Source organism: Xenopus laevis, chromosome 2S, assembly GCF_017654675.1.
Source record: "Xenopus laevis strain J_2021 chromosome 2S, Xenopus_laevis_v10.1, whole genome shotgun sequence".
Taxonomy (NCBI): Eukaryota; Metazoa; Chordata; class Amphibia; order Anura; family Pipidae; genus Xenopus; species Xenopus laevis.
In genome coordinates, this window is record NC_054374.1 from 82,871,838 (window position 1) to 82,886,219 (window position 14,382).

The following is a 14,382-nucleotide window of genomic DNA, read 5'->3' on the forward strand; positions in this document are numbered from 1 at the left end:
CAATTAAATGTGTCCAGGGAAGATTAATGTTCCAAAGGGCAAAGACCCCATTGTTACCCAACTGTAGACTAAAGAAACTCTAACATCTTGACTTCCCACTGTGTGGTTTGTTCCTGACCCTTGTTCCAAGTCAAAGAAGAATTTCATCTGTAATCCCATTCAAAAATCAATTGATCAGTCAACCGTCTGTTGCTTATGGAGGGGCTGATACGACATATGCAGTTGTGGGCCTATGCCTTGGAATATTTGAGTACTTAACAAATCATAGGTGAAATACATGTAAAGTAACAGTTTTCATGAGATTACATTACCACTTACTTACATATTTTATTTTTTATAAAACTTGCTTGAATATGCTGCATTTTTTTGTCACAAGTAAAAGTTGTATTCTACAAACTAAGTGAGACCCTAAATAAGTTCCCAGGTAATTAAGTCAAATCATTACTCACCATTGGTATGCTCACACCTCAAAGAAAGGGTGGGCAGCAAATATGGCACAAAATAACTAGAGACAGTTGACAAAAGCTGAGACGTGTTTAATATAGCAGTCGATCCAGATTAAAGCTATTCTTGGCAAACTAACCAACTCGTATGGCTTCCAATACCACATCTATGCTGCCGATACTCACATCTATCTCTCCTCTCCTGATCTCAAACCAGAACTCCTAACTCTGGTCTCCTCCTGCCTGTCCGCCATCTCTACTTGGATGTTGCAACTCTACCTTAAAGGAAAACTATAAAAAATGAATACTTAAGCAACAGATAGTTTATATCAAATTGAATGACATATTAAAGAATCTTACCAAATTGGAATATATATTTACATAAATATTGCCCTTTTACATCTCTTGCCTTGAACCACCATTTCATGACTCTATCTGTGCTGCCTCAGAGATCACCTGACCAGAAATACTACAACACTAACTGTAACAGGAAGAAGTGAGGAAGCAAAAGGCAGAACTCTGTCTGTTAATTGGCTCATGTGACCTTACATGTGGTTTGTATGTGTGCACAGTGAATCGTACGATCTCAGGGGGCGGCCCTTATTTTTTAAAATGGCAATTTTCTATTTAAGATTACCCAATGGCACATACTACTAAAAAAGTATATTATTATGATAATGGTTCATTTACATGAAGCAGGGTTTTACACATGAGCTGTTTTACTCAGTATCTTTTAATAGAGACCTACATTGTTTGGGGGGTATAGTTTTCCTTTAAATGAAACCTCTCTAAAACAGAAATGGTTCTCTTTCCTCAAACTAACACCCATAACATCCCAGAAGTATCTATCGTAGTTAACAATTCCACTATCGTCCTGTCTCCCCAGGCCCGGTGCCTTGGGGTTATCCTAGATTCGGCCCTGTCCTTCACTCCTCATATCAAGTCACTTATTAAATCAAGTCACTTCCACCTAAGGAACTGTAGCATGTGACGTGCTACTGACTGACCTGCTGGGTTTCATTAGCCTCAGGTGGCTAATCAGCACGTCTTAAAACCCAGGCTGGTCATCTCACAGGATCCCTGACTGAGATAGACTGGAAAAGAGAGTTTGGGATCCTGACAGTAAGAATCCTATGTACCTGTGCACACACACACAGTAACCGACATGAAAGGTCTGTTATTTGACTGCCTTTTTGTTATCGTTATTTTTACTGCTACTGAAAGACATTTCTATGGTATTGGAAAGAAACCTGCCTCTATTTTTACCTGTTTGCTGCCAGCTGGAAATAAAAGCCATTTTTCTTTAAGAGACTTTTTTCTGTCCTGACACTTACTCTGTGGTAACCTGTCATAGGAACATATACAAAATACGATCATTTATCACCCATGATACCGCCAAAATGTTTTATTCACTCTCTCGTCATATCACTGCTATACTACTGTAACTCTCTCCAGTCCAAAATGAAAACTGTTGCCAGGCTTATACACCTCAGCAACCGCTCCTCCTCTGCCATGCCACTCTGCCAATCCCTGCACTGGCTTTACGAATAGAATTCAAATGAATGACCCTGACATTCAAAGCACTTCATAACTCTGCCCCAGCCTACATCTCTGAACTCATCTCTATATACTCACCCAGCCACTTACTACGCTCCTCTACTGACCTGCTACTCAACTCTTCTCTCATTACCTCTTTACATGCTCGCATTCAAGACTTTGCAAGGACTGCACCCCTCCTCTGGAATACTCCCTCCAACGGTCTGTCTGACTTTCTTCCAACCGTTCTGCTTTCATAAAATCTCTTTTCATAAAATCTCTTAAAATGCACATATTTAGAGAAGCTTACCCTCACTCTGCTTAACTACCAAATGCAATACCACATACAGTACCACAACTCTCACCCACTTAATTCTGATCTTGCCCACTCCCATACCTTGTGTCTTATTCCCTTCCCTTTAGATTGTAAGCTCTTTTGCACAGGGCCTTCCTCACCTTTTGTACCTGTATTGGTTGTAATGTATGTAACTCCATATGTTCTACGTAGGTAATTCATGTGATTTTGTTGTATAAACACATTTACTTTACAGTGCAGCGCAATATGGTGGCGCTCTATAAATACATGTTAATAATAATAATAATAATAATCTTTATATATTATAATGTTATAATAAAGTTGATTTAATCACACTCTACATTTTTCTATGCATTTTTGGTGGATCTTACTTATGTAATGATTCCTTCAGCCCAGTAGGTCCATCTAATATATTTGTGTATGACTTTAGACTAATGACACATGGGTGTAGATTTTGGATTAGGATACACACTGACATATTTTTTGTTTTCAATATTAATGTGAAAGATCCAATAATAGCTCTTTTGAATGGAAAATGTGAAGGTTTCTCCAAGATACAACAAACTCTTAACGTTTATTTTTATGGCTGCGAAACAAACCATAGCTAAGGCGTGGAAGGCCGGATCTTTTCTTATACTTGCCTTCAAACGTAAAATGGACTGGATTATGGTGAACAAAAAATGAACAACACCCATGACAAATACCTAAGAATTTGGCAACCCTGGTTGGAGTATAGGCGCTGTGATCCCATTGCTAGTCAGCTCCTTTCTATCTGATTCTCATGTGATCCCATTGCTAGTCAGCTCCTTTCTATCTGATTCTCATCCTATGCCATATTATTTTACTTTTGAGGTATGCCAACCTTCTGTGATCTATTCTGTAATTTCTCAGTCTTTAATTAGCATTCTGGGATGCAGTGGTGTCCTGACTATATAGGTGGCTCATTGAATTTTACTGATTAATAGTTATAAAAGGATAAAAGTTTGACACCTAATGCAATATATCAGGTACTAACAGTAGATGTGAATAAAAATCTTCCTATTTAAATTTTCTTGGCATAAATATGGAATTATTGTCATCTCGGTGTAAATGCCCAATTTTCTATTTAGCTGCTGTTTAACTACATACATAAACAGTGGAAACAGCAATGCGGCCAGCCACATGGCCCCCCATTGGGAAGAACCCCAGCAGCCAGTGAGTGGACATGGACCAGGACTAGGGGTAAAGCTCCCAGAGACACGACAATTCTTCTTGCTGAACGATCGATTTTAGGGAAGACCGACCAATCCTTCGAAATTATCGTGCGGTTAGTGGTATTCGAACGATCGTACATCTTACGATTTTTCGGCCGACATTGATTGGCCAGGCAAAAAATCTTTGTTGGTCCCAGTGCAATCTATCTATGTTTGCAGGGCCAAGCAGGCAGCTCCCCTTTGTTTTCCTGGCAAATTGGTCTTTTTAGTTGATGGTAAATTCGTACGATCGTACGATCGTTCTGAGAAGATCGTGGTCTCACGATCAGGATCTGATCTTTTAAAAATCTCAACATCTATGGCCAGCTTAAGTGTCAGAAGGGATATGTGCCTTGTGCCTCCCCTCCCCAGTGTTGCACCCTAGCCATGTGCCTCTACCTACCCCTAGTTACAGCCCTGGGTGGAAAGCTTTCATAGGATATTGTGGATTATCAACAGCTAGATAGAGATGGGCGAATTTTTCCCGTTTCTGTTCGCCGAAAAATTTGCGAATTTCCTTCAAAATTCACGAAATGGCAAAGAATTTGTGGAAAAAATTGTGAAATCTGAAAGTTTCACAAAAAAATAGTGAAAGTCGGACATTTTCACAAAAAAATCGTGAAAATCTGACATTTTCACCAAAAAAAATCGTGAAAAATCTGACATTTTCACGAAAAATCTTGAAAATCAGAAATTGATGCCCACGTCCAAGCTGAAGCTGGCGTTAAAGTCAATGGGCATCCGAATAGTGTCCAAAAATTGTTTGATGCCGGCGAATTTTCGCAGGAGATTCGTGAATTTATTCGCTGGCGGCGACGGCAGAAATTTGCCATGAATTAGTGGCAGGCAAATTTATTCGCCCATCACTACACCTAGATCCTATTTCTTTAGTATTAAGTAAAACCTAGTCTACAGACTTCAGGCAAGTCTGTGTTTACAGTCTTACGGAGTGCCCTGGAAGTACAGTAACTGTTTCACTGCACATATTTAAACCTGACTAAACAACAGAAATGTATTATTTTTATATGGCAGGAACCACACAGTGTATGCAGCCATTCATGGCTCTTTCAAAAGTAGCCACTCAGATATTCACATCACTCACAATATGTTTTACTCCTCTGCCCACTTGTAAGATTTATTGTTTACTATAGCACATAATGGCCTCATTACATCTGGCGTTTTTCATACAGATTGCAGAAAACGGCCTCTTACAACTTCCAGCCTGAATTAAAAAAATTATCTGAACATCTGAACAGGCCAGACATGACTCTGCCTGGCACAGGGTTATAATACTATACCCTGTCACCTGTGTATGATTTATGCATTTGTAGAAGTTTTCATATTGCTACAACCTTGTAATGAGTTAAAGGTGAGATGTGACAGAACTGAAATAGTCTGATCACTGATGAAAAATGTGGTTTATTTACCATAAACACAACACCTATACAGTGTATTAGCCCTAATTAATTTCAGGTTTTTTTTATTAAGCATGAAGAATGCAGTTTTTATGAGTATTTTATTTTTAAAGACTTTATTGTGGAAATGTTAACAAAATACATAGAAAGTTTTTGGAACATTGTATCTGATGTCACACGAAAGTCGAAAGAGCAAGTTAACAAAGTCAGGATGTATTTATGGGTATATATTAACCCATATTCATCAAATCCATGCACATTTAAGTGGATAGCTCATAATGTTGTATACTAGCTTGATGTCTTTCTGAATAGACTTAACTGATAGAGAACTGTAATGAAATTCCACCCAATCTCTGTAGTATCATGGCTTTCTGTGCAGTACAGTATAGGGTTCTATATAACAGCTTGCTTAATAATGCTAAATCACCTATAACTACAAGCAGACAAGCCACTGGAGACATAACCTAAGATAAGTCAAGGCAGTCACTTTGGGACTACATTATGTCCCTCCAAAATGTTTAAATTAAGAGTCAAGACCAGCATAGCTGTCTACTTGTGCACATGTATCACATACATAAACAGACCTATACTAATGTCTATAATACTTAACTGTAGTATAATACTTAACTGACACTAAAAATGTTATCAAAATATTAGGAACATGGGAGTGAGAAAGGTATTGTAAAAACATTGGGCAAATATTTTATGGCACAATTATATATAGCATTCAAAGACAATGTTATGATATAAAAAAGTTATTATCTCTTAAAGATCATAATCCCACCATGACAGGAAGCTAGTGTGGCCACAAACCCCCACTGCACAGCTCTGTCTTTTAAATGTAGTTTTGGTAGGAACAAGGTAATCTGGGTGGTTTTCTTCTTGTGGTTGGAAAGAGAGAGTGGGGAACTTGTATTGGGTTTTATTCTCCTTTCCAATCTCCCATGAGTGCACTACAGATTTAGTGTCTTCCCTGTACCCAAAAAGCCTGCTTAAAGGGGAACTCCACAAAAACATAACTTTTTGAAATGTAAACATAATTTCAAGCAACTTTATATACATCATTTAAAAAATATGCAGACTTTTCATGATTTTTAATGGTTTCTGATAGTTCCCTAAGCCTAGCCCCTTGCTCTCCTGCTGATCTTTCTAACTACTTTGCAGAGCTGGCTGACTACTGTTACTTTGTATCCAGGGCCACCATCAGGGGGGCACAGGGGGTACAAGTGTTCCGGGCCCGGGCCTGAAGGGGGGCCCGGCAGTGCTGAACTTTTCGTATGAGCTGGGTCCCCCTTGACAGCGTCGAAGCCGTGCCGCCTCCTTCTGAAGCCCCGAACAGCCGAAATGCGGAAGTGCCGAAAAGCTGAACAGCCAAAGTACCGAAGCGACAAAAAGACCCGAAGCCACGAAAATAGCCGAAGTCCCGAAGCAGCGAAAAGACCCGAAGTCACAAAAACATCTGAAATTTAATTCCTGAAGCATCGAAAAGACCCGAAGTCATGTAAACAGCTGAGATTGAATTCCTGAATCGGCGAAAAGACCCAAAGTCGCGAAAACAGCAGAAATTTAAGTCCTGAAGTGGCGAAAAGACCCAAAGTCATGAAAGAAGGCTAAGTTGAAGTCCTGAAGCCATGAGTTCAATTCCTCTGAACACCAATGTGTGTTTTTTTTATATTATTTTTAATCCCCTGGCCACCAATGTATTATTTTAATACTCTACTACTACTACTATAGGCCCCTGCCACCAATGTTTTTTAAAAAAATATTCTTTGGGGCCCCAATTAGTTTTTGAACTTGTGCGGGGGGCCCTGGCGCCAATGTTTTTTAAAAAATATTCTTTGGGGCCTCAATGTTTCTTTTAACTTGTAAGGGGGCCATACCACCAATGTTTTTTTAAAGAAATATTCTATTGGGTCCCAATTTTTTTTCTACTTGTAAGGGGGGCCCTGGCAACAATGCTTTTTAAAAAAAAATCTTTTAAGGGGGCCCTGGCACCAATGTTTTTTTTTAACCTATACGGGGCCCTTGTCCCCAATAGCTTTTTATAACTTGTGTGTGTGTGGGGTTACCTTTTATAGCGCTGATTTCTATGTCATCTTTTAACTGTGATGTGGAGTTGGCAGGATCTGGGGTGGGGCTTGGGGAAAAATTTTGTTGTACGTGCTCCATATTTTCTAACATCGGCCCTGTTTGTATCAACAGCCATCTGTCCTCAGCACAAATCCCTGCACACATGATTTCAATAAGGAAAAAAACAGCATAGTGCAATGCATTGTGGGTTATGTAGTTCCTGCATGCTGTCTGTCAGCTGTGGAGAAGTTGTTACAATTTGTAACATCAGTGTTTAGTCCCTCCTTCCCTGCCAGGATTTCAAATGATGCAGAAAGAGTAGAACTGTTAAACAGCTGGATTTCAGCATAGAAAATGTAATTTATTCATATTTTTTGAAGAAACAGGTAATTGTGATGGGTATATTAGGGGTTTCTGTGTTATGTTTATCAAATTTTAGTTTGGAAGCCAGAGCCAAACTTTTAAAGAATGCCATAAAATTATGGGGTGCCATTTGTCCCAAATACATTCTGTATACAAAACTATCCCTAATACACAGAATGAATGTCTCTCATGTTATATAAGTATTTGTGACCATACACAGAGAAAACAAATATACGAAAGACTTATTTCTATTAAAGAATGAAAACAAAATCTGGTTAGTGCACAAAAGGATGTCTTTATATCACAAACTCCATTCTGTACAGTTTAACAAGCAATCTGTCGCACAAATGTATAACCTCCATGTAACGGACACACTTATGTGCAAAGTTACTTACAGAATGAATTATGTAAAAACAAAGTTGGACATAATATATAATAGTGTAACTAACTAGTGCTTGTCAAGCTAGATTTGACTGACAAAATAGATATCTGTGACAGAAAGCAAGATTTTATAGTACAGGATTCATTCTTTCCACAAAATGACAGTTTTGTTTCACAAAACAGATAAAATAACCATTCTGTGAAGCAACACTGTCAGTCACATTCCTGAACCAATAAGAACAAAGCTTATTGCCATATACAAACAAGATGAGAAGTGGCCAGCTCTGCTCCACATGGCTAAGGCAAAGTATCTGGCCTGCTATAGAGGGCGCCCTCTAATGTCCCCTGTGCTGCATAGTAATAAACATGAACAAACCTTTCCTTAAAGAGCTGCTGTTAAACACTACAGGTTCATAAATGGAAGTTTTTGCAAATGGCTGAGAAATATAATGCTGCACTTATAATGATTGTAGAGAAAGAAAAGTATGCAAAACTTATATAAATATGATCATTTTAGGTGATATGGCTATTCTTATTGTATTAACCTGCTTGTGTGGCCATTTTGGTTAAGGGCATTCCTGCTGTTTTGCCATTATCTTATGACTCACTCCTGTTCCTCTTCCTGTCTAAGATGAGAGTAATAATGGGACAGGCCACACCCACCTTCCATGTTGTATTAAATGTACCAGAAGTTACAGTGCTTGTCTGGCTGCTTTGCCTGACTCTCAGAGTCAGCTATAAGTTTTGTATATGATAGTTAGACTCCAATGTCTCCTCCTAGCTGTAATCTTGCACCAATTAGCTTGTAGTAGTCTCTTAATAATGTGCTTAGCTATAGTCCAACTACTACATAATAGCTTTAGCCAGAGACTTGGGACTGATCATGTGCACACATACCTCCCAACTGTCCCTTTTTCAGATGGACAGTCCCTCTTTTGACAGCTCAACCTGAGGTCCCTCATTTGTACTGGAAAGTCCCTCTTTTCTCTGCACTGAACAGCCAAAGTTTCTAACTTAATTGGCTTTTGGCAGAGAGGCCAGTACAGCTAACAGTACAGCTAAGATGCTTTATAACAATTTTGAGATAAGAAAATAAGTAATTTTAACAGTTTAGATAAGGAGAAATATTTTCACATTTTTATAACCTGCCAAACTTTGTAAAATGAACATGGTAATTAGGGGGTGTGACCACAAAATGGGTGTGGTCAAATAAATTGCTGCACTACATGCAAAATAATTTTTTGTCTCTCTTTATATTTCCAAAATGTTGGGAGGTATGGTTCAACTACTACATAATAGCTTTAGCCAGAGACTTGGGACTGATCATGTGCACAGTCGCATTCTCTATAGTATGATGTGTATGTTATATGAGCAGCCACTCCTGAGTACTGTGTCATTTAGTACTGGGTCATTTAGGCAGGGGCAATTTTAGGGGATCATAATCTATTTATATAGAAGCAACAAGCTGCACAATGCTTTATATTTATTTATAACAAAAGACTCTAATGATGCTGTCCCCCTTACCTGCCCAGTGCTTAACCCTTTCACATCAGAGTGGGTCGAGGGGGGCACAACACTAGAGCAGAGAGCACAACTGCGCCCATGTCACATGAATGTCCAGGGCCGCCAGCAGGGGGGGGACAAGTGTTCCGGGCCTGAAGGGGGGCCCAGAAGTGCTGCATTTTTCAAAGAGCCCCCCTTTACGAGCGCCCGAGTCATGCGGCCATTTCGCATATTACAGAATGCGGAAGTGCCGAAAAGACGAAGCTGAAGTCCCAAAGCGGCGAAAAGACCCAAATTCATGAAAGGAGGTGAAGTCCTAAAGCCTTTTGTTTACACATAGTACTCAGGAGTGGCTGCTCATATAACCTACACATCATACTAAACACAATGTGTGTGCACATGATCAGTCCCAAGTCTCTGGCTAAAACTATTATATAGTAGTTGAACTATAGCTAAGCACATTATTAAGAGACTACTACAAGCTAATTGGTGCAAGATTACAGCTAGGAGGAGACATTGGAGTCTAACTATCATGTACAAAACTTATAACTGACTCTGAGAGTCAGGCAAAGGAGCCAGAGAAGCACAGTAACTTCTGGTACATTTAATACAACATTGCAGGTGGGTGTGGCCTGTCCCATAATTACTTTCAGCTTAGACAGGAAGAGGAACAGGAGTGAGTCATAAGATAATGGCAAAACAGCAGGAATGCCCTTAACCAAAATGGCCACACAAGCAGGTTAATACAATAAGAATAGCCATATCACCTAAAATGATCATATTTATATAAGTTTTGCATACTTTTCTTTCTCTACAATCATTATAAGTGCAGCATTATATTTCTCAGCCATTTGCAAAAACTTCCATTTATGAACCTGTAGTGTTTAACAGCAGCTCTTTAAGGAAAGGTTTGTTCATGTTTATTACTATGCAGCACAGGGGACATTAGAGGGCGCCCTCTATAGCAGGCCAGATACTTTTCCTTAGCCATGTGGAGCAGAGCTGGCCACTTCTCATCTTGTTTGTATATGGCAATAAGCTTTGTTCTTATTGGTTCAGGAATGTGACTGACAGTGTTGCTTCACAGAATGGTTATTTTATCTGTTTTGTGAAACAAAACTGTCATTTTGTGGAAAGAATGAATCCTGTACTATAAAATCTTGCTTTCTGTCACAGATATCTATTTTGTCAGTCAAATCTAGCTTGACAAGCACTAGTTAGTTACACTATTATATATTATGTCCAACTTTGTTTTTACATAATTCATTCTGTAAGTAACTTTGCACATAAGTGTGTCCGTTACATGGAGGTTATACATTTGTGCGACAGATTGCTTGTTAAACTGTACAGTATGGAGTTTGTGATATAATGACATCCTTTTGTGCACTAACCAGATTTTGTTTTCATTCTTTAATAGAAATAAGTCTTTCGTATATTTGTTTTCTCTGTGTATGGTCACAAATACTTATATAACATGAGAGACATTCATTCTGTGTATTAGGGATAGTTTTGTATACAGAATGTATTTGGGACAAACGGCACCCCATATAAAATGAAGTGCTACTTTCAGAGCCATCACTCCCTTGTCTATGTCACCTGGCAACTGTATACTTTATGTCTTTATGTCTAGCTATCTTTATAACAGAGCTTTCTGTCACTGTGGCAGAGATCATTCATATGTATGGGATTTGTTTTAACCTATGATTTAAATGCATAGTTTGATAAGATTACAAATGTTAACCTTTACTTAAGGGTAACCTGTCCTTTTTTCATATATTTATGTGTATGTATAGAAAATTCCGATAATGTTCTTTAATAATACCCCAACACAATTTAACCTGTTTGTTCTACAATATTCATATATTGTGTTATATCTAGGGTTGTCACCTTTTCTTATACCCTTTTTGAACGGTATTACAAATTTACCGGCAGCTACATTGCCAGTAAATTTGTAATACCGGCCCCGGCCTTGGCAGGTGTTTTACCGGCTAGGCCGGTAAAATACCGGCCGGGTGGCAACCCTAGTTATATCTATATGGTAACCTATTGTTTTATTATACTATTTAAAACTGTGTTATATTTCTATAACTTGGATCACCTTTAGGTTAACTTATAATATGTTATTGTATAGTATTTAAAACATTTGTCTTCTTCTGACTCTTTCCACTGACTCCAGAAGCCAAAAACTATTGGTCTGTGAAACTACAGTTTTATTGTTATTGTTACTTTTTGATTACCTATCTTTCTATTTGTCCCCTCTCTTTTTCATATTTCCATCTCTTGTGCAAACCACTGCCTGGTTGCTAGGGTAAATAAGAGCCTTGCAACCAGATAGCTGTTGAAATACTAAACTGCTGCTGAACAAAAGGCTAAATAGCTAAAATCCCATATGAAGACCAATTGCAAATGGTCTTAAAATATCTATGTCATGGTACTTAGGGGTTGATTTTTTAAAATGTGAGAGTACAAAAAATTCACATACTTTCTGTCAATGTCTATAGGATTTTGAGAAGCATATTTATCAATGGGTAAAAGTTAGAGTTCACCATTTGATAAATACTCTTCTAAAAATTCTATAGGAATGAATGGAAAATATGTAATTTTTTTTTACTGTGAGCGCTAAACTCACATTTTGATCAATCTGCCCCTAAAAGTTAATTTAAAGGCAAACTATCCTTTTAACATGCACATTCGTAATATTCCTTTATATATGCAATAGAAAACAAATGAACAAATGCTCAACGAATATTTTGGCTCAAGAAACATTATATAAGGTAATATCTGGATGGTATATGGTCCCCACGAAATTGCATAAATTTTATCCTAATTCCAGCCCGCTCTGCTTTCGTAATTGCGGCATGGATGGTACTATGCTACATATTTGGTGGCAATGTAGACAGGCTTTCAGATTTTGGTCCAGAATATTTACGTTGATTGATTCCATTATGGGGATCAAACTTCGAAAAGATCCCATGATGGTGTTACTTAACACGACTATTCCAGCCCCGAATAAATATCATCGCAAACTCATACAATTTATCTTTACAGCAGCGAAACAGACTATTGCTACATCCTGGAAAAAGTGTTCAATTCCTATAATTATGTTCAGGTTCAAAATGAACTGGATTATGGTAAATGAGAGAATGTTAAGTATTACTGCAGATAAATATAATGTTTACGCCAAAATCTGGACGCCTTGGATATCATATACCAGGTTATAATAAATATGTTGGATGCGACCTTTCTGGTTTAATTTTCTATAATTGTACAAGTGTAGCACATGGTAAGATTGGATGGAGTTGACAACTACAGGATGGTACTTTGCGTGATTTTAAGTACTGCATTAGGAGCAATACTGTAACTTCATATTAAACACGGACACGGAAACGGTTGTTTAAGTTCATTGGTTTAATTCTTGTTAATAAGCAATTTCCAATACTAGAATGTTCTGATTTATGCTGTATAACTGTGACAAATGATGGAAACAAAAGTTTTTTCTTTCTTCACCCTCAGGGTATTTGAATCTGATGGGAATGTCCTCCTCTGCGTAGGAGAGTATCAATTATCTGAAAGTAAAAATGTACAAAAAACAGCTATGACGAAAATGAATGCTGTAATGTTGTCAAACAAAAAAGTTTTAAAAGAAAACAAATGACTGCTCTGAGCTCCCTCTCCAACGATACTCTGCTAATGCAGCTCCTACGTGTGTAATCCCAGGTGCTCAGCCTCCAGCGTCCCAAAATAAATACACCATAAAGCACAAGTTAGGCAGCTCTCCACATTAATATGTAGTTTATTTATTAGCCTGTTGCTATAAACAAATTATTAATCCGGAGTGCCGCCTATCTTGTGCTTTATGATGTATTAACCTTTATATAACCTATAGTTTTCTGACCTATTATCCTAATCACGGTCGGACTGGGCTGGCAGGACACCAGGAAAAAACCCCGGTGGGCCCTCGGCTCTTGTGGGCAGATCCGCACACGGCTCTTGTGGGCAGATCCGCACACAAATTTGCAATATGCAGGCTCCTTCCTGCTGCAACAGCCAAAAAACATAGAACACATGCGCATGTGTGCGTCGGTGCAGCAGGGGGGCCGGAGGGGGCCCTGGACAGCAGCCCCTGTGGGCCCCGGGCCGCCAGTCCGACCCTGATCCTAATACTTTAATATATTTCACCTTACCCTATTGATGTGTATGTCACTAGCCTAAGAGTTTCTACCCCTTTAAAACCAGAACATATTTAAAACAAATGCTACATGGCTGATGGGGAAGTATTTCAGGTGCCTGTTGCGGCCTGTGCTGATGTTTAGGCAGCCATTCAGCATCCATCTCCATTAATTGCAAAGTGATATGTATCCCAAAAGGCAGCACTGGTGGTACTGCTACCTTGCAGCCTGCTTTTTAATAATTATCAGATTTTGAGGTTAAGAGTTAGCAGGCCTTGCTAAGATCCAGAAGTTCAGAGATTGATGTGTGGATATCTTTATCATCCTTTTGTTTCAAGAAATATCCTAAAGTGCCACTATACTATATTTTTGGGGGTTTGGGGTTAAAAAAATTTTCACAATCTTGTCAATCACTCACAAAGCATTTAAGTTAATACCATTTCCCATTCCTTTTAAACATGTTTTACACATGATTGCAGCTCCATCTTCTGGTCAATTGGTTCACTGCCTATTAAACATAGACACAATGCTTTACTATAACCTTTTTTAACAGGTCAGTAAAAATGAATGCAGAATGTATTGCCTAGAATTTAATTTATGTTGCTCTTTGTTTGCTCAGAGATATAATATAAATTGTTTTACCTGTTAATGTTCTTGGTCTCCTCTTGGTATTTGAGTGCTTTGGTGAGACTGACATGCAGATAGATCTCACAGTATGGAGGAAGAGATGCAGAGATGAGAGGCTTAGCCATTAGAGGGCACATGCACATTAGGAAAGATAGTCTATTGGGATAACGACACTCTGGGCCTGGGTTTCATTGCATACATATGTATTCATATGTAAAGGATTTTAGAAAAACATTACACTACAACAGACTTATATAGGGATGTATCTGAGAGCCTTGCCTCTGGTGGCATGTAATATTAATTAAGTGCAGACCTTCATGTTATTTA